Here is a 21560-nt window from a genome sequence, read left to right as displayed (position 1 = left end):
GTACCCAAAGCATAAGAAGTCACCTTGGGGGAAAGAAGATTTCTAGACTCTCCATCATAGCTAAAAGAAAGGAAATAAAGGACTACTCACCAGAAATAAGAATCATTGAAGACACTGGCTGGCATTAAAGAGAGCATTTCTGAAAGTAAATCTTGAAGCCAGAAATGGTCTGGGACTTGGAACAGGAACCCAGCCAAGGGATCTGGGCCCAGCAAGACAAATGTCCTGGTGGAGAGAAGTGGAGTACCTGACTTGCAGAGGGTCAGAGAAAACCAGTCTGGGGAAAATGCTCTCTTTTTCTTAAAAATAACATATTCACTAATTAGTCTACATTGAACTTCATAGATCTTAAACCAAGGGAGTTTTCTTCTAGGTGTGGAAAGTGTGTAGTTGAATCAAACCCTCATTAATATGCCATTTCTTGGACTATGTCAATTTCTGCATTAGTGCTCACTGGAGTCTTGTTAAACCATCTCATATGGGTGGGGGGTGGTTCCAGGGCAGGCTTAAAAGAGAAATTATAGAGCTTGCTGCTGATTCAGAGAGTAATGGCATGTTTCCAACAGGGCTATTTACTGGTGGTACCAAGCACTGCCTAACTCTGGACTAAAGTGAAAAGGGCAGACAAATATTTATTCATGGAAGAGATACTAATTATGAAGCTGTATTATGATCTTGTTAGCACAGTACAGACTATTGCAGCCAAAGTTATTCCATGACCTTGGCTTCAATATTGCATGAGCTAATTCTTCATCCTTGAAGTTCTTGAGAACTAAGTGAGGGGACTTTTGTATAATTTACCCATTCTTCTTTGCATCTACTTAAGTACCCTGTTTTTTTTTTTCAGTTGTGAATTTTGATAGCAGGGACTTCCCCACCAGCATCATAGCTGAACCGACCTGGAGTTTTTAACCTGCTTTTTTTTTTAACTATAAGAAAAAACATCCTCCAACAGTCCCACATACTGTTCCCTTCTCAGGTGGTCTGGGGTTTTCAGAAGGTAGTTTTATGTGGGTTCCATGACTGCTAGTTGATGTCCATCATCTTTCAAATGATAAGGATGGTTCTTCCAACCTCACTAGTATCAAGGTTAGAACTGCATCAAGCTGTTCTCCATTGATAGACACCTTAAAATTCCTCCAATTCCCTCCCAGAAGAGTCCTTAGCTGCTTCATAGTCATCTCGGTGGAGGCTGGTGACACTGAATGTTGATCCTGTCAGGTTCCAGTGGGGAGGGAGAGAATACAAAGTTCTTTTTGCATATGTTTGGCTGCCTGGGCTGGGGCAGTTTCTGTGGCAAATTTAACCTTCTTAGTTGGAAAGGTGCACTTTGCGTCAGCCTCATGAATACATCATGTTCCCTCATCAACCTCACTAATGAGATTGAGGGGAAGTGAGCATGGCTGCCATATTCAGTTAACCAGGCAGGCAATGTTCCAAATATTCAAATGTTCCAATTTTATCAACAGTATATAAAGGTGATGACAGACACTAGGTCATTTCCCTTCCCTTGAGTCATTGTATTTGTAAGCACACAAAATGCAGGATTTGGGGGGCGTCTGGGTGGCTCAGTTGGGTGGGTGTCCAACTTCTGCTCAGGTCACGATCTCACAGTTCATGGGTTCAAGCCCCATGTCAGGCTTTGCACTGACAGCTCAGAGCCTGAAGCCTGCTTCAGATTCTGTGTCTTCCTCTCTTTCTACCCCTCCCCCACTCATGCTCTGTCTCTGTCTGTTAAAATTGAGTAAACATTAAAAAAAATTTTTTTTAATGCAGGATTTTTCACCAGTCAACTTGGCTCTTTAGTTGAATGCACTGACGTTTTCTGAAGGTTGGCCTCTTGGGAAAGTTTTGTCAGATAATGTGCCTATCTGCTTCTTTAATGACAAATGCTGAAGTCATCCCAGTGGCCTTTGGTATCGGCGTGGATTTAGAAACAACCACTGATTTGTGGGATCCAGAAGTAAAACCTGATCTCTCTCCATCAGGCTTTGGGTACACCAGGGGCCCAAACAAGACATGACATCCTGCAAATTGACACAGACATTGTGATTTTCAGAAATTTCAATTTATAGTCACTCAGCCAAAGTTAACTATTAAAATCTGTAATGAAGGTTTTGTTGCATACAATAAAACATTTCAGCATGGCAGTATACCTTTCCTTTCACTGCCCTGTGTGTGAACTGGCTTTTAAAAATGTTTGAACCTTTGAAAAAATACTTTGTGGATCAACCTACCTGTCCTGGAGTGGTATTGAAAACTTGTAATCAAATTTTCCACATTTCAGTTATTTGAAAAAATCAGTTAGGAAACTTTAGTGAACATATTCAACAAAGGGCCAGAACACTTCAAGTTTTAGCAAAAAAAAAAAAAAAAAAAAAGAAAGAAAAAACCCACAATGATTTAAAATAAAGCTTGTACACAGGATGAAATTGAAATTCATCCTTACAAAAGTAAGAGAAGAAATGAACCTATCAGCATGGCTACAATAAAAAAAAAATAGTGACAACACCAAATACTGATGAAGATGTGGAGAAATTGAATTGCTCATATATTGCTAGAGGGAATGAGAGTTCAGTGCACAAGATTCCATTTCTTCATCCCTTTTATTTGAAAATAACTATAGATTCAGAGAAAGTTGCAATAAACACGCACAGTGATGTTCTGTGCATCTGCCAGCCATTGTCCCTCAATGGCAACATGTTAAATACCTATAGCACAATATCAAAACCAGGAAATCATCCTTGGTATGAAGAACAGTACTCCGATTTCTGCAGTTTTACATCTGTTCATTTGCGTGTCTGTCTAGTTTTATGCAACTGTATCACATAGTTCAGTGAACCATAGTTCATGGAACCACCACCATAATCAAAATGCAAACCTATTGCCTCACCAGGAGGCTGGCTAGTGCCACTCCTTTATAGTCACACCTGTTCTGTCACCCCCATTCCTAATCCCCAGCAAGCATTATAATTTTGTGATTTCAAGAATATTCTAGAATGTTATGTAACCATTTTACAATGTGTAATCTTTTGAAATTGGCTTTTCTCACTCAGTATAATTCCCCTCTTGTGTGTATCAGTAGTTAGCTCCTTTTTATTACTGGGTAGTAGTCCTATATGTATTGCAATTTGTTTAACTTTTTACCCATTGAAGGACACCTGGGTTGTTTCCAGGGTTTGGTGAATTTAAATAAAGCTGCTATGAACATTTGTGAACAGGTTTTTGTATGAACATAATTTTTATTTTCCTAAAAGATAAATTCCCTAGCATACAATGACTGGGTCATACGGTAACTGCATATTTCCTTTCAAAAGAAATTGCCAGACTCAGTTCCAGAGTAGTTGTACCATTTTGCATTCCTGACAGCAATGTATGAAAACCTAGTTTCTCTTCATCCCAACCAGCACATGGTGGTGTCACTGTTTTTAATTTTAATCATTCTGACAGGTTTGTAGTAATAACCTATTGTGGTTTTAACTAGCACACATCTAATGGCTAATGAGGGTGCATATCTTTTCATGTGTTTACCATCCATGTATCACCTTCAATGAAATATCTGTCCATGTATTTTGTCCATTTACTAATTGGAGTGATATTTTTCTTCTACTGTTGGGTACTGAGAGTTATTTATATATTCTTCCTACAAAAACTTTGTTGAATATGTGGTTTGCAAGTATTTTCCCCCACCCCGTTTCTTACCTTTTCATTTTCTATAAAGGCAGAAAAAATGTTTTCAATACTTTTGAGGTCCAATTAATAAATTTTTCCCTTTATAGATTATGCTTTTAGTGTCAAGTCTGAGAACTCTTTGTCTCCCTCAGGTCTCAAAGCCATTCTGTGTTTTTTTTATTTTCTAAAAGTTTTATGGTTTCATGTTTTACGTTGAAAGTCATGGTACATTTTGAGTTAATTTTTGTAAAAGGTGTGAAATTTAAACCTAATTTAATTTAAAGTTAATTTTATTTTTGTTTATGTATACCACGTGCTCCAACATCATGTGTTGAAAAGACCATTTTTCCTCTACTGGATTACCTTCACACTTTGGTCAAAAATCAATCAGGCACATTTGTGTAGATCCATTTCTGGGTTCTCTATTTTGTATCACTGGTCTGTGTCTTGCTATCCACTAATACTACAGAATCTTGATTACTGTATCTGTGTAGCCAGACTTCACAGGTGGAGTGATTCTTCCCACTTTATTATTTTGTTTGTTTGTTTCATTTTTTTTTTTCAAAATTGTTTTAGCTATCCTAGGTCCTTTCCTTTCCATATAAATTTTAGGATAAGCTTGTGTGTATCTACAAAACATCTTGCTGAGAATTTGATAAGAATTGTATTAAACCTATAGATAGATCACTTTGGAGAGAATTGACATCTTTACTATGTTGAGTCTTCCAGTGCACAAATATGGGATCTCTCTCCATTTACTTGGGTCTTCTGTGATTTCCATCATCAGCATTTTGTAATTTTCAGCATACAGATCCTTTACCTGTTTTGTTGGATTTATACTGAGGTATCTCATTTTCTTTGGAGAGATTATAAATGGTACTGTGTTTTCAAGTTTGGTTTTCACATGCTTATTGTTTATAAATAAAAAATGCTATTGATTTTTGTGTGTTCCCCCTTATACTCTGCAACCTTACTGAACCCACTTATTCAAGGTATAAAAAATGTCTTTGGATTGTCTATGTGGACTCATGTCACTTGCAGATAAGGATGGTCTTATCATTTCTATTCCAATGTACATGTCTTTTATTTCTTTGTCAAGATTTAATTTGAAAGTTCTATAATTGTGTTTGCAAATATGTTGACTTGTTTGAAGAATCACTGGATGCAACTCCTGTTTTTATTTTATCTTCAAAAAATATTTATTTATTTATTTATTTATTTTGAGAGAGAGAGAGAGAGAGACAGAGAGAGAGAGAGAGAATGATCAGGGGAAGGGCAGAGAGAAGAGAGAGAGAGAGAATCCCAAACAGGCTCTGCACTGTCAGCCCAGAGCCTGAGGTGGGGCTTGATCTCATGAACCGTGAGCCGAAATCAAGATTTGGACACTCAGCCAACTGAGCCACCTAGCGTCCTGCAACTCCTGTTTTTATATGGATACATTTACTGTCTATGTTAGAAACATAGGCCTATGTGAAGGCCTACAGTTTTGAAGCATTTAAATTTAGTGAAATATTTGAAAGCTTCAGAGATAATTTATTTAATCAATTTGTCTCAGAAAAATATTTGTTGAAGACAGGTAAGCATTAGAGATAAAACAAAACATATTTGAAAATATTTGTGGGTGATATTATGCATTTTAATTTCAAAAAATAAAATTCCAGCATTTAGCAGATGCGCTCTAATCTTCCACAATATTTCAGCACCTCTAGAGAGTTTATTTTCACAATTAAAACTATGATGACCAGCAGAGGAGTCAATTGAGCTATCCATTCCAAGTTCGTTATCATAATATACGACTTTGATTGCAGGCTAAATATTGGAAATAATATCATATTGAAATAAATACATTTTTTTCCTGAAAAATACAGAGACAGATAACAGTTAAGAAACTGGTTAACAGCTGTGAATATATAACAAACAATTATTCTCTTTGTTATTTTTCAACTTTCAATTGTCAATATAAAGTTTTTATTCTGCTTTCATGTAAATGGGTTTGATTTTTTTTTTTTAGAAAAGACGTCATTTTAACAAGTTTCAGTAGAACAATTTTAGGCCCACCAATTTAATAGAAGTCAACATTGGTCAATATATATTTCAAAAAGTTACAGAAATTTAACTATTTTTGACATCCCCTCTTACTCTAAAAAAGAGTGCTGAAGTGGACATTACATTTCAGTGACTACCTTTAGTATGACTCAACTTTGAAATTACAGATACTTTCAGCATTTTGACATTCTAACATAGCACTGCTAATACAGGTACAAGGGTAAAGGATTATCTGGTGAGAAAGTGGGATGGATGGCCAGGGTAGTCCCAGTGAGGAGAAATTAAGGGCCACACACATCAGAGGGATCAGGCCTGGGGGTTGTGCTCTGAAGAGCTGAAACCTTCGGCACTTGTCACAGAGAGGTATGCTATGGCAACACAATAGCGCTGTTGGTTAGGGAGAAGCAGCCTTGTGCAGAACTGTGATTCAAGATTACAACTCTAAAGGCAATGGGAAACAAGTTCATTGGATTGGGTGAAGATGCTGGGGGTGGGGAGAGTGTCCCCAAATCGGTTTCTGGGCTTTTCTCTTTAGTAACAGTGGTGACCGACTAAGTGGTTATGTATGCTTCCCCAGTGCACCTCCAGGGAAGAAAAATCTGATGCTGACCAGCTCCCTTGATGCCCCATGATTGTTAGCCATTGTATACAAAGATGGGGCCACCAGCTATCAGCCCGGGAGTGTTCTTCCAAGAATGTATTTAAGAATCCTCTGTCCCTGTGTCTAACCAAAGCGAGGATAGGGCAGATGCCACTTGCACTGAAGGCACTAGCTTAGAGGAAAATAGACACAGGGATGTTGAAACAAAAAAACCCGATTACTCGAATTCTATTTAGTAGACTAGGAAAGTGCATCGGTTTCCTGGGGCTGCTGTATGAAAGGACCACAAACTGGGTGGTTTAACACAGCAGAAATGTACTCTCTCACAGTTCTGGAGGCCCAAAGTCCAAAGACAGAGCATTCACAGGGCTGTGTCTTCTACGAAGCCTCTTCAGGAGGAGGGGCCTTCCTTGCCTTTTCTGGTGCCCAGAAGTTCCTAACATTCCTTAGCTTATGGCGAACCACTGCTTCTAATTTCACACAGCCTTCTTCCCTCTGTCTCCTTTCCTTCTTATAGGGACACCAGTCATATTGAATTAAGGGCCCACCCTACTCCAGGATGACTTCATCTTAAGATACATCTTAATTAAATCTACAAAGACCAATATTCGAATAAGGTCACATTCACAGGTACCAGGGGTTGATACTCCAGCATACCTTTTTGGGGGACAGAATTCAATTCAGAACAGGGGTGTTAACAACTCTAGTCAAGGGTTTTGAAGAGACATAGTCAGTGAAGGGAAAAAAAAAGTGTTACACTCAGATTATGGGAAACTTGAGAAGCTGTAGAGAAGCAGGCATGTAAACTCAATACAAAGAGAAATTTGAAATATCAGAAAAAAAAGTTTGGTGAATTTGTGTCGGCCAGAAGCATTTCAATAGAATAATCTCTTCAGAGCTCTTAGTGGAACCAATCATAAGACAAAGTTTCTCATTTCCGGAAAAGATTTTGAATACGTACACTCTACTGTTAGCAAGGAATATGACCAAAGCCCAGTTAAGACAAAAATGACACTATGTGCTCACGTGTGCCATTTGAAATACTTAATACTATTACTGACCCCAGAGAAAATTAAATGCAAGCCCAGTCATATCTCCACAGAATCAGGAACCTGGCGGTCTTTGCTTCAGGAAATTTCCCTAGGAGCCATGAAGCAGTTCATATAAATATGCTGACATCTTTCAACAGCTGGAAGTACTCATTCTGGGTGTTAACACAGCGGGGAACAATCAGAACTGGAAGAAGAATAAGTGATTGGCATGCTGGCACACTGCTGTAAGAATTGCAGTGGGGAACAATTACATCGCTCAAAGAACCCTTCACAATGGGATAGGAAGGGAATTATGTCAGTGCTGAAAGATTTCACAGCTGTACTCCCAAACAAACCTGGAAATGCACATTATAGGTACTGGAAACAAAGGAACCTATTATTTTGCCTTCTTTTAGGTAAGTGGTAAAGTACTGGGAGGTGGCAGAAAAGATAATTCTAAAGGGCAATTTAGCCTCCTGTCAGCACCTGGTTCTTGCTAGTTGTCATTTCCAAATGTATAACTACCTATCCACAACAGCCGGGTGAGGCTTTGTGTAGAAGGTTCGAATGAACTCAGTCTGATAATTCTGTCTCTGTGCCCAGAATGGTTATTTTACTATATTGATTTAGGGCTCAGAAAATTTCTGACATCAGTTTGTAGTAAGACTTTTTGGTATACGGTTGGAAGAATAATTAAAAAAATCTGACTTGGGAACAGTAGGTGGGCAGAACAAATTCGATCCCTCGATTTAAGAAAGCTCCTAGGATCATTGTGAATTTAAGTAACCTGATTTCCCGCTTCACTTCCCTCCTCCGCATGCAGATGGTGCACAGATGCGTGCATCTTGCTTGGGTTGCTAAGCCCTTGTCTCTCACCTCTTGACCACACTTCCTGTTTGGCTGTGTGATGCGGGTCTGGGACCCTGCAAATCACCTTTCTCCTTTGCCGCTGGCTCTTTCCTAGGTTCTGCCACTAGGGGGCACTCGAGGGAGACTGGAAAGCTAGAGCTTGTCTCCTAATTAGAGTCTGGTTCTTTGGACTGTGATCCCAGTAACTGTGTTCACCCCAGCCAGTGGTAGTTGGTTCCAGGTCTTTCTGTACTGTCAGAACTAGCCTCACCACACTCTCTCAGAGCCACCAGCCCAGACAGCCGGTGCCCTTTCTTCAGATGTCCAAGTCCTCATCCAAGTGATCAAGTACCAGCAGCCAACGGGCAGCAGTCCCTGCTCAGAGCTGCAGAGGGACCGGCACCCCGTCTGAGCTTCTAGTAACCCCAATAACATTCCCCAGCCCAAAGGGTGCCATTGTGGTACACCCCCTTTGCCTTTCCTGCTCTCCGGTATCTGCCGGCCAATTCCTTAAGCTCAGTTCTTTCTGCTAATAAACTGGTGCTGTCTTTTCCTGACCAGACCTTGACTAAAAGGCACCTATATGTTAATGCAATTTCTCTCTATACTGTTTACTTAACCATTATACAGTAAAACCTTGGTTTGTGATCATAATTCATTCTGGAAACATGCTTGTAATCCGAAGCACTCATATATCAAAGCAAATTCCAATAACTATTGGCTCAGTTGTGATCACGTGACATTCAGTGTCACACACTACTCGTGTTGCAAGATGTGGCTTGTTTACCAAGTTAAAATTTATTAGAAATGTTTGCTTGTCTTGCAGAACACTCGCAGAACAAGTTACTCACAATCCAAGGTTTTACTGTATTTGATGTGTCTGTAGGTCATTTACTGGTGTGTATAGTTATAAGAAATAGATGTATGAAGGAGCTCCCAGGTGGCTCAGGTGGTTAAACGTCTGACTTTGGCTCAGGTCATGATCATGCAATTCATGAGTTTGAGCCCTGCATCGGGATCTGTGCTGACAGCTCGGAGCCTGGAACCTGTTTAGGATTCTGTGTCTCCCTCTCTCTGTCCCTCCCCACCCCCACACTTGCACTTTGTCTCTGTCTCTCTCTCTCAAAAACAAACATTAAAAAAATTTTTAAAAAAGAAATAGATGTATACATCAGGGTTTGCTTGGAGCTTAAATGCATCATCAGCCAGGCTGCTTAGCCTGTGTGTCAGATCTCTCACCTGAGATAATACTTTAGACTGTTCAGATACCGCCTGACCTGAGACCTCCTCCTAGGCTGTCCGTCAGTCATTAGCCCAGTCATTACATGATCACATTGTCTGCCTCAATGGCACAGCCACTTTTAAGATTATGGCTTTGAAGCACATAGACTATCTTTGATAACTTGGCTGCCCATTCCAAAACTCAATGAATTGTTATCTTGACATAGCTGCAGTTAAATATTTGAGACACAAAGGAAGTGGACATATTAATCTAGATTGGGGAAAAACTTCCACGATCAAAGAAAAGGTGCTTTGCTAACCGATAACCAGGGTAGATCAGTCCTTGAATAAACATGACGCTGTGGAAGATTTACTCCTCATTTAGCGATAGCCAGACTATTCTGTGATTTAACCCAGAAAGGAAAACCAGATAGAGTATAGGAAGCTTTGAAGCAAGAACACCTTAGGAGCCTCTTCTAGTGACTTGTAAGATGCAAATTCAGCACCCACACGCCCTCACACAGATGCATGTGAGACAGCCAGTGAGCTATTTGAGTAGGAAGTTTTTACTCACAGAAAGAACTCATGTCAGCTCTGGGAGCTTGAATCAAAACAAATCTTTAAAAAAAAAAAAAATATATATATATATATATATATATACATACATTTAATTCTGTCTTTTTTGGGGGGTGTTAATGTTTACTTATTTGTTTATTTATTTATTCATTTATTTTTGAGACAGAGAATGGGGGAAGGGCAGAGAGAGAGGGAGACAGAAGATCCAAAGCAGACTCTGCGCTGACAGCAGAGAGCCTAACTGAACTCATGAACCATGAGATCATGACCTAAGCTGAAATTGGATGCTTAACCAATTGAGCCACCTGGTCACCCCAAAACAAACCCTATAAACGTGAACAATAAATCACACATAAACTTGGATTGAGCCTATATGACAACCACTGGTAGATTCTTAGAGACTGCAAGTTTCTGTATTGAAGAAAGAACAAACCAGAATAGAACAGGGGGAACTCCAATGTTAAATAGGTCTTACACAGACAGCAGATGCTGTACTCAAAAAAGTTCATGGTTAAAAAAAGGGAAGGGGTACATGTGGTCATCAGATGTGAGAATTTCATAGTTGTTTGAAGCATGAGGTATGGTGCCTCTACAGTTCCAAAAAAGCTCAAGCGCACAGAGGAAAATTTATCTGCAGCCACTTGAAACACAGGACATTTTACTTGTAGACAGACCAGATTTGCAATAATTCAAGAATTATATCCAAATGGTGTAATTCATTCCTCCTCTTGGACTTCTGGCTCAGTCATGTTTACTCAGCGACAATAGATGCGTCCATAACCCTTCTACTCTGTTTTCCATCACGGGAACCAGGCTGCCTCTCTGATCAAGGTCAAAGGTAAGAGAGTGAATTTGAATAGTGAACACTAAGCCAAAGGACTCCTGCACTCCCGTGAACGCTTTTGACTTTGGAATGGCACACTCCCCTGCCCACTGAGACTTTTCTGGATCACACCTTTCATTGCCTCAGATAACTGAAAGCTCCCCGGTCTTTCTATTCCCACCTCTGTCTTCACCACAGGGAGAACAGAAAATTACTCCATCTGATCCTGTGAGTCCAAACCCCACTCCAGAGCCCTCATTGCCAAGCTTGTCATGCACAATTTGTCCCCAACCACGTATGCCCCTTGAAAGATGCTCTCATTTTGCAAAAGGTCTATAGAACCTGTCCTGTGGCCTCTCCATCCTGTCAGGGGATGTGCACAGTCGCTTCAATATCCTGTTGATGATCTGTTCAGTATCTTCTGCAGCTGTCTTCCCTGCTGCCACAGGTGAAGCCATGACTCTGACCTTGACAGATGCCTTCCACACCTCCGAGATGGCAAACCTTAAGCTCCTCCTCTGACCCACTGCCCTCTCCTTCCACACAATCTCAGTTTGACACTGAGCCACTCTTGAGCTCTGAGCTACCCTCATCACAACTTGGCCCTTTCCAGAATCCTCTTCCAGCTTCAGGAAGCCCTTATTCTTCTTGCACCAATAACCCATCTCCATTGGGCCACTTCACTTTTGACAATATAGTAATTCTCTCACCTTTTTAGGGGTTTGGCCCCGGATTTGCCAAACTTGACCCCTGGTCAAAGAGAGCCATCAATCTTCTGGATGCCTTCCTAGCTAGAAATCCCAATACCTGATATTTTCTGAGCATTCCCCTTTCAGCCTGAAGACCCCCATCTTGCTGCTGGTGTCTGATTCCTTTAAACCCTCTGCATGAGGCTGCAGTCATTATACTGAGCTACAAATTTGCTTTGGGCACTTAGAGCCGGCTTACTAACCTATTCCTCACTCTTCTTTGCCCATCCCTGCTTCAATTGTCTTCAAGCCCAGAATCTCCCCTAGTCAGCCTGCCCTCCATCCAGAGTTGCAAAGCCAACTCTGCCATCAGAGCTAATATCAAATCACCTCCAACCTCTCCACGGTTGGCAACTTAATGCCTTTTTAAGTTTCCCGGTTAATAATCTTGACTTCCCAGTTCTCCAACTTGAAGGACTCTGTACTCCCCTCCACCCTCCCTCTGTCTCCAAGAAAAAGAGCCCCTTCCTTCCAGCCAACTTGGGTTCAAAACATATATCTGCAGCTTCCTTCCATCTTGGAACTATGTCACAAAAGTAGGGGCCACTTTGTCATCTGTCACTCACTGACTTTGCAGACTAACATGGTATAGGTCCCACACCTGTGTAACTACGGTTGGCATAAGTCTGTTACAGATCCATATTTTACAACAGACCTTTGACCTAAGGATGCCCCAAGTAGGAGCTGAAATAGTTCTGCCCGCCCTACCCCACTCAATGTTTTGGCAACAAACAGGGGAGGGAGGCTGCTCCTGTGAAAAATCCTCAGTCGCCCTTCAGTGGCAGATCATCAGGAACTGCACTGTCACCTGGGGCTGAGGCCACGCCCCGTCCCCCATCTCTGGTGCCTCAAATCTTGGCAGGAAACACAGCTTCCAGTTCCAACTCTGGGAAGCATTTACAGGGCAGGTGCATGCTGCCTTGGCTTTCCTTAACATGTTGGCTGCCTGGTCCCTTTCCCCCATATCACAGGAGCCACTCTGGGACCTCAGATCCCTGGCAGGGACCTTGACCTTTGGACAACCCCTGCAAGTCAGTACCTAGATCAGGGATTGGCAAATGTTTTAGGCTTCCAGAAGCAAAATTGAGGAAATTATACAGGAACTTACAAAGCAGGGGAAATTGCTACCTCACCCTGCCTTGTCTGCCTGGGGCAGGCCATCTGGGAGTGGGCACACCTCGTGCCCAGCTGCCACCAGCTGGAGTCAGCTGGAGACATTCTCAAGAAGGGAAGCACAGGTCCAAGCAGGAGGGGCTGACGGTTCTGGTGGGCAGCATTCTGGGCGTCACTGGGCAGAGAGGGAAAGGGAGACCTGCCAGCTCACATCACCTTGGATTTACTTACTCAAGGGGACTGACTGTCATCTGCTCCCTTTCCTCACATCACATGGACACTATCGGTGCCTGAGACCCTTGGCTGGGGAGCTCATACCTCTGGCGCCCACTCCAGAGCTCACCACGGTGGCCTGGTTTTTTCCCACACTGCTCCCTGCATCACTGTGACACAGCAGGGCCTCAGCTCCAGGGCCCTGGGATCTTATTTATGGAGTCATCAGAGAAGAGGCATCAGAAAAGTTGCCAGAGAAGAGTTATGGCATCATCCGGCTTTTGTCACATGGTACCACTAGGCTGCCCAGCCCCCTTTCCCCACTCCCCTGTTTCAGACCTTGGCAGGTGGCCTGGGCCCATCATGCCAACCTCCAAACCACTAAGATGCAAATCACAGTCTTGCATTGGCTCTTTTTAGAGTGGACTGACTACTTTATCCACTATATCCCCAGGGTTACCCCAAAGCCTCCACCTTAGCAGTGGACTAGCCTCCAGTAAAAGCCCAGTAGTCCTAAGAAAGTGGTCCCCACATTGCCTTGGTTCTTCTTAGAGGTGCTTGGTTGCCCGACCCCCCACTCACCCCACCTCCCTGACATCACTGGAACCACACCAATGCCTTGGACTCTTGGCAAGGGACCCGGATGGCTGCAGCCAGCACCCCCCCCCCCGACAAGCCATTAGAGCTTCACTGCAGTATAAATGGCTATTGAGCACCCTTGAAGGATTCAAGTTGAAAAGGGCTGTTAATTTACACACCAGATTTCAGAGTCTTAGTCCTAAAAGAGATGTAAAATATCTCACTGATATTGTTATCTTGATCACATGTTGAAAGGACAGTATTTGGGATATATTGGGCTAAATAAAATATGTTACGATTAATTTCACCTGATTCCTTTTACTTTTTAAAGATGTAGTTACTAGACAATGTAAAATTATATGTACCTCACACAGGCAGGCCTGCGTCACTCTTATCATTGTGAAACTTCTTGCACATCACTGTGGCCACGTTAGGAAGTCCACCCTGGCCAGGGATCTTGCCCTTTGGTGCCAGCCCCACAGTGATGAAAGACATCTCTATATTGCTCTGGTTCTTAGAGTTTGTTGACTGCTGGACCTCAGCTTGCCAGATTAGGAAATAAAAATGCAAGATTCCCAGTTACATTTGAATTTCAAATACAGAACAAATAGTATCTTATTATAAGCACGTTCCAGGTCCTTATTTGTTGTTTATCTGGAATTCGAATGTGGCATTCTGTGTTTTATCTGTCAACTCAATGAGTCAGTTATCTGCCAACCCCACATTTTCCCTGTGTCTTCCTCATCTCTGGGGTCACACTGGTGACTCAGCCCTCGGAAAGGGGCTTGGATTGTGGGTTCCAGTCACAAAAGCCCTTACAAAGTAGTCACCACATTGCCTTGGAAAATCTTAAGAGTATCCTGGATGCCTGGGCCCTGGCCCCTGGGGCCATGCCAGTACTTCAGACGTTTCACAGAGGTTCTGGGACTCTGGGGCCTACCCTAGAGTTTTTGTTCTTCCTTTGTGTGCATTGGCTGATCTGATGGACCCCATTTCACTGTGTCAACACTAAAACCTTTACACTGACTTGATTCTTCTTAACGTACATGACCTCCATTTTGCCACACATTACCAGGTCACATGAATCCTTAGCCTTTTGATGAGGAGCCTGGACCACTGGTGTGAGCTACAAAAACCGTTGGCCTAGTCTTGGCATTGCCTTTGAAGCCTTCAGTGTGTATTGTAGGCTGGTCTTCACATTCCCCACTACACAGCAGTGTATGCCCCATAAGCCATTAGACAGTGGGCACTGTATTATCCTGGTCCCCCTTATGGTGAACTGGCTGTCTAAACTGTCTCCCCCTACACTGCTAGGTTCATGGTGCATTATACCCTTGACAGGTGGCCAGGTCACTCTGGATCCCCAGGTATGTGGCTCATACAGCACACCTCCCTCTTTATGGGTGAGGAGGCAGGGCGGGGCCTGCCTTCGGAAGGGGTTGCACATGGGTCGCGGCCATCCCAGGGGTCTCCTACTTGTTTCTGGTTGAGCCCTTCTTTCCTTCCCACTCCTGACTTCTCTGCTAGTGAACAGTGGGCTCCACCACAGGCTCCAGAGATAAACCCCTAGCCCAGCTGACCAAGCTGGTTGGTCTCATAAGCCTTTGCATGGCCTACTTCTTGGTTTTTCTGCCCTACTCTTGGTAATTGTTTTTATTGCTTGGGGTTTTCCAGTCTCACTTCTAGTTTCTCCTTTGAATCTGTGATTTATTGATGTTAAATGAGAGAGGGCACCAGGAGAGTGGGTATTGCACTGAACCTCTCATGGAAAATGGTCATAGCTCAGCCACTAAAGCACCATGCAGATGTGGAAAAGTTACCTCAACCTTCAGCCTCAGTTTCCTTCCCAAAAATGACATGGCGTGTCTGTTTGTGCTTTTTTGAGGAAGAGGATGTTGTCTAAGTTCTCTGGAGATTTTAGAATGCTCTCTGACATACTTATGGTTCCATGTCCACTTTTTGCCTTCTGGTTCTGTTGTAGAAACAAGGACAGCCCCAAAGAAATGGTTGTGTGCTAGGAGGGAGAGAAGACCACCTACAAATTCAAGACACATTTCTAAAATGTATTATTTTATTTCTGAGAGAGAGAGAGAGAGAGGCAGAGAGAGAGAGGGAGACACAGAATCCGAAGCAGGCTCTAGGCTCTGAGCTGTCAGTACATACTGAGAGCGACACAGCTTAAACCCGTGAACTGTGAGATCATTACCTGAGCTGAAATCGGATGCAGAACCGATTGAGCCCCCCAGGTGCCTCTCAAGACATATTTTTAAACTCCATCTGTAATTGCTTTGGGAATAGAAGTTAGAGTGGCGCCCTCTGCCTGACTTTCTCATGCCTGGCACAGACCCCTACCTAACCAGATGCCTTTGCTTCTATCGCTGCCCTGAATCTCCTTGTCCCAAATCTCAGCTGTAATCTAAAGAGTTTTCTATTTGCCACCAGCATCGAAGCCAACACTTTAAAGGCAAGAATCCTTCAGCTTCGGCTGTAGCCTTTAGAAGACCCTGGATGTTTTGTTTTGGCCCAAGGAGTTTGCCCAGTCAACTGGGCTCCTTTAAAAGATTTAATGGTGTTTTGTGTGTTAGCACTGTGACTTGGTGGTGTGAGCTCAAAAGAGCAGGTTAAGATCACCTTTCAGCCAGGAACTTTTGGTGGGCCTGCACTGGAGGGACAGACACAAGATATCGGGGCAGATGCGGAAGGAGGGTGCTGTCATTCATGTGCTGGCTCCCTGGCCTCTGCTTTCTGTGTGAGGGACTGATGGCCGTCTGCCTTTCTGAGCAGAGCCTTGTTCCGTCACCAGTGACTTGGTATCTGTGGCCTAGTGGGAAAACCTCCCTATAAGTTATTGTAGTTCTAATAAGGGGGTATTTTTATCCCTGAAAGGAATAAACCCAGGTATCAGAACACTGGTGCTGGGGGAGATCTGGGGCCATGGATGGATTTGCAGAGCTCTTACACCAGTCGCGGGAAAACAGAGTTAGGTAAGGGATACTGAAACTGTCCATGATGGTTGTAGGTGCTAGTTGCTGACTTCTTACAGCCAGCCTGGGGTCTGTAGCAGAGAGATCTGGAAGTTTCTAAAACTTTCTGAGATCCTCTGTTGGTGCAATCTAGAACAAAGTATTCTCTGGGGCCACAGAGGATGCCAGCTGTCCTTGCACCTCCCCACTTCCTTTTCTTCTCAGAGCCATGAAGAACAAGACCAGCTTGACAGGAGGATAGTGAACATCATGGAAACTTCAACAGGGACCCCAGTTCAGGGTATGGCAACTCTGGTCTGTCTTGGGTCTCTAGAGCTCTGTGTTCTCCAAGAAGGTCAGAGTGATGGACAGTCACTTCCCACCATGGATCCTCTGGGCCTGGGGCTTGAGCCAGGGAATGCTGTGCTGGGTGGTGTACAGGCATGAGAATTCCTTCTTGAGTAGCTCCCTTCACTAGGAGAATTCTGAAATTAAATGCACTTGTCATTTGTAATGCAATTAATACCACTTGGCACAGATAGGGACCAGGGAATGCCAGCAGCAGATAAGGAAGGCTGCACGGAAGAACCTTGCTTGCTCTGGGATTCCATGAGCCTAATCCTGTTATTATTGTTAATATGTGTAATTTAAAATATCAATGATGCATATCAATAATGAGAATTTGGTTTGTCTTTTCTAAATATACGGGTCACACATCTAAAGCATTCTGAAGTTTACAAAGCAGAACTGTTGGAACCCCAGCAAAAACGCACTGACTTTTACAGTTTTATGGTTGAGACAACCAGCTCTCAATGTCAGTTTCCAGCCCTCGCCTCCAGAGCCAGCAGGTGGTGGGGCAGGTAGTGTCCAAGGGATTGGCTGAGCTCTGGGATGGGGACCCTTTCTGGGCCCTGCTCCGACAAGTTAACTGTGTGATCCTGTGTGAAGAGTCATGTCCCATACCTGTCTACCTTCCCAGATCCCGCCCCCACCTATCCCATAAATACCAGGTGACAGCTACCTCCCCATGGATGCACCTGGGGCTCTGTGACCCTCTGATCATGCCTCCCCAATTTTTCCTGGAGTGTAGGTCCCCAGAGCCACAGGGACTCTTCACTCTGAGTGGATAAGCCACCAGAAAGTTGAAAAAAACTGGGCCCTGGGAACCAAGCCATTTTTCAATCTTTTGGGGTAAATTGTAAGAACCCTAAGGACACTACTATGGACTGAATGGCTCTTCCAAAATCCATATGCTGAAACCCTAATCCCCAGTGTGATGGCATTAGGTGGTGGGTCTCACGGAGAGAATTAGGTTCAGATGTGGTCAAGTGTGGGGTCCCATGGTAGGGTTAGTTAGTGTCCTTACAAGAAGAGGAAGAGGGGCGCCTGGGTGGCTCAGTCGGTTAAGCGTCCGACTTCAACTCAGGTCATGATCTCATAGTCCGTGAGTTTAAGCCCTGTGTCAGGCTCTGTGCTGCCAGCTCAGAGCCTGGAGCCTGCTTCAGATTCTGAGTCTCCTTCTTTCTCTCTCTGCCCCTCCCCTGCTCACACTCTGTCTTTGTCTCTCTCTCAAAAATAAATAAACATTAAAAAATTGTTTTTAAATAAACGAAGAGGAAGAGACTAGAGCTCTCTCTCCACACTCTGAGAACACGCCTACCGAAGGCGGCCATCGGTAAACCAGGAAGAGGGTCTTCACCAGAACCCACCCATGCTGGCATCCTGATCTCAGACTCACAGCCTTCCAGAACTGTGAGAAACATGCTTGCTGGTTAGGCCACCTACTCTATGGTATCTTGTCATTACAGCCCAGACTGACTAAGGCAGGGACAATGCCTGCACATTGAAAATCTTACTTCCCAGCAACTTGGGGGCAGGGTGTTAGGCACCTAACAAGCTCTGGGTAAATAAACCTTCTTTTGTCCCGAGGGATGTAGCCTTCTAAATCTCACTGCTCACATGTCAGGCCTTTGACACAACACCCAGAAAACTTCTTGCATTTCTAATCTCCTGTGTTCCCTGCAGGTAATTGCACAGAAAATTCATGCTGCAAGGGGAATTACAAGGAATTATACATCTCCTTTCACCTCACTAGGCTTTCATTTTGACAGAGAAGCGGCCATGATTTTAGGATGGTGGACGGGGGGCGGGGCAGGGGGTAGACAGACTACACAGCTGGGCTCTACACTTTCCTCAACTCACTCAAAAATCAAGATGGTACTTACCTAAGCTTCTCCCCAACAGATGCTCAGAGCCTAGGGCTGCAGTGGCTGTCAGAGTTCTGTCCATGCAGCCTCTGTGAGTAGGCTGTGGTCTAGAGGCGAGCCATGTTCAGCTCAATGACATAAAGCTGGGTCAAGCTGACCTGGAATGTTAACCACCTAGGGCTCTTAATGCTGCCTCGTGGCTGAGAAACACCCACTCTTTCTTAGAATAATGGTCAGTATGGATTAGAAGGTGGAAGGATAGGGCAGGACATCCATGGAGCTTCTTTGCAAAGGCAGGGGTAGAAACTGAGGTTATTTATACATACTAAGAACATTTTATGAGCTCTCAAATGGGGAAACGAGGCCTGATTGTTGGACCAACATGTGAAACCAGGCCTCTGAGAAGTTGTATCTGCAAGGTCATCTTATCCGGTTTGGCATCTCCAGGAGGCCAGGTGTGATAGAAGGGAATCATGAGTCACAGATGTCCTGCCCTACCCATCCCGTCCGCATCCCTACCCAAAGGGTCCCCAGACTGTTGGTCTGTTAGAGGGAGGATAAATGTGAACAAGGGGGTTGAGAGATGTCGGTGATGTCAGAAAAGTAACGGTTCTGGGAACTTTCAGGAAGGCATATAGGAGAAATGTGGGTATACAACAAAAATAGCAGTCAATAATAATAATAATAACAATATCAGCTGCCTTCTATGGTGACCACTGACCATGTGCTGTCTTATTGGATCCTCATTAAAACCTTGTGAGTTTGATGTCATCACCCCCATTTTATAGATGAAGATACTAATGTTCAGAGAGGCTGTCACTGACTTGAGGCCTCTCAGCAAGTGGATGGCAAGACCAGGGTTCCAACACAGACCTCCATGTCCCCTCCAAGTTATAGTTTTTCCACTGTGGTAGAGTAAAAACAAAGCATAGATTTTTATATGACAGGTCCTAATTACTGTATGCCAGCCATGTGACCTTGCGCAGGTGACTTTCTGTGCTTCTGTTCTGTCTTCTGTAAAATGAGAATTATAAGAAGATTAAGTGAGACAAGGCTTAAAAAGCACTGAGTATAGGTCCTGGTTGATTTTATTACACACGTAGGTGTGCAATGAATCCATGCTGCTGTTACTCTTGTTTCTATTTTTTTTTAAGTTTATTTATTTATTCTGAGAGAAAGAGAGAGATCATGTGTGTGAGTCGGGGAGGGACAGAGAAAGAGGGAACGAGAGAATCCCAAGCAGGCTCCACACTGAGAGCTCATAGTCCAATGTGGGGCTTGAACTCAGGAACCTATGTGATCATGACCTGAGCCAAGATCAAGAGTCGGATGCTTAACTGACTAAGCCACCCAGGCATCCCTACTCTTATTTCTAAACCTTTATTATACTAGGCATCTGTGGCTTTGGTCAACCATGTGTTATCTGAAAATCTGTATGTCCTCACCGGTGGCAAGGATAGATCTCTCTTTCCCCAGTGGACTTCCCCAGTCCTCCCCTCTCATCAAACAGTACCACTGCTATGGACTGAATTGTGTCCCCTCTACATTTTTAACTTGAAGCCTGAACCCCCAATGTGGCTGTAGTTGGAGATAGAGTTTGTAGGAGCTAATTAAGAGTAAATGATGTTCTAAGAGTGGGGGCCCTAATCCAATGGGATTGGTGGCCTTAAAAAAGTGAAAGAGATACCAGAGCTCTCTCTACCACATGAGGACATTGTGAGTAGGTAGCTGTCTCCAAACCAGGAAGAGAACTCTCATCAGAAACCTATCATTCTGAATGGGACCGCTCTTGCACTGTTGGTGGGAATGCAAACTGGTACAGCCACTTTGGAAAACAGTGTGGAGGTTCCTCAAAAAAAAAAAAAAAAAAATAATAGAACTACCCTACGAACCAGGAATAGCACTACTAGGAATTTATCCAAAGGATACAGGAGTGCTGATTCATAGGGGCACAGGTACCCCAATGTTTACAGCAGCACTTTCAACAATAGCCAAATGGGAAGAGCCTAAATGTCCATCAACTGATGAATGGATAAAGAAGATATGGTTTATATATACAATGGAATACTACTTGGCAATGAGAAAGAATCAAATCCTGCCATTTGTAGCAATGTGGATGAAACTGGAGGGTATTATGCTAAGTGAAATAAGTTAGACAGATATCACATGTTTCACTCATATGTATGATTTGAGAAACTTAACAGAACACCATAGGGGAAGGGAAAGGGGAAAAAAGTTACAGAGAGGGAGGGAGGCAAACCATAGGAGACACTTAAATACAGAGAACAAACTGAGGGTGGATGGGGGGGTGGGAGAGAGGAGAAAATGGGTGATGGGCATTGAGGAGGGCACTCGTTGGGATGAGCACTGGGTGTTGCATGTAAGCGATGCATCACAGGAATCTACCTCCAAAACGAAGAGCATACTGTATACACTGTATGTTAGCCAACTTGACAATAAATTATATTAAAAAAAAAAAAAAAGAAAGAAAGAAACCTATCCTGCTGGATCTTGATTTGAGACTTCCCAGCCTCCAGGACTGTGAGAAACAAATCCCTGCTGTTTAAACAATGTATGGTATTTTGTTTCGCATTCCAAGCTGACCAATGTGGAGAATTGCTACACAAGCCAGAGCCCTGGGTGTTTTTCTAGATACTTCTAGATACTCCTGGTCCCACATCATCCAATACCATATTTTATCAATTCTACCTCTAAGACATTTCTCAAATCTCACTTCCCTTGTTTCCATGAGGCACCGTTATTATGGAATTTTTAAAGATCTAGAACAAGAGAGGAAAAAAAAAAAAGAAACCAATGTACCCACTAGCAGCCTCAACAATTGTCAGCACATGATGACTGTTAATTCATCTATGGTTTACCCACTCCCCCATTCCAGATTGTTTTGAAACAAAGCCCA

General features: G+C 43.3%; 1 long non-coding RNA gene across 1 annotated transcript; it reads right to left on the bottom strand.

Moving 5' to 3' along the window:
- Positions 1 to 5297: 5297 nt before the first annotated feature.
- Positions 5298 to 15381, bottom strand: LOC122219009. Its single transcript, XR_006202218.1, has 3 exons — positions 15294 to 15381; positions 13839 to 14015; positions 5298 to 5527 (listed from the first exon to the last, which is right to left on the bottom strand). It is a non-coding gene; the product is annotated as an uncharacterized LOC122219009 (long non-coding RNA).
- Positions 15382 to 21560: the final 6179 nt, after the last annotated feature.

Source organism: Panthera leo, chromosome B2 (assembly GCF_018350215.1).
Source record: "Panthera leo isolate Ple1 chromosome B2, P.leo_Ple1_pat1.1, whole genome shotgun sequence".
In the NCBI taxonomy this organism is placed as follows: Eukaryota; Metazoa; Chordata; class Mammalia; order Carnivora; family Felidae; genus Panthera; species Panthera leo.
This window is presented reverse-complemented; position numbering and strand designations above follow the sequence as displayed.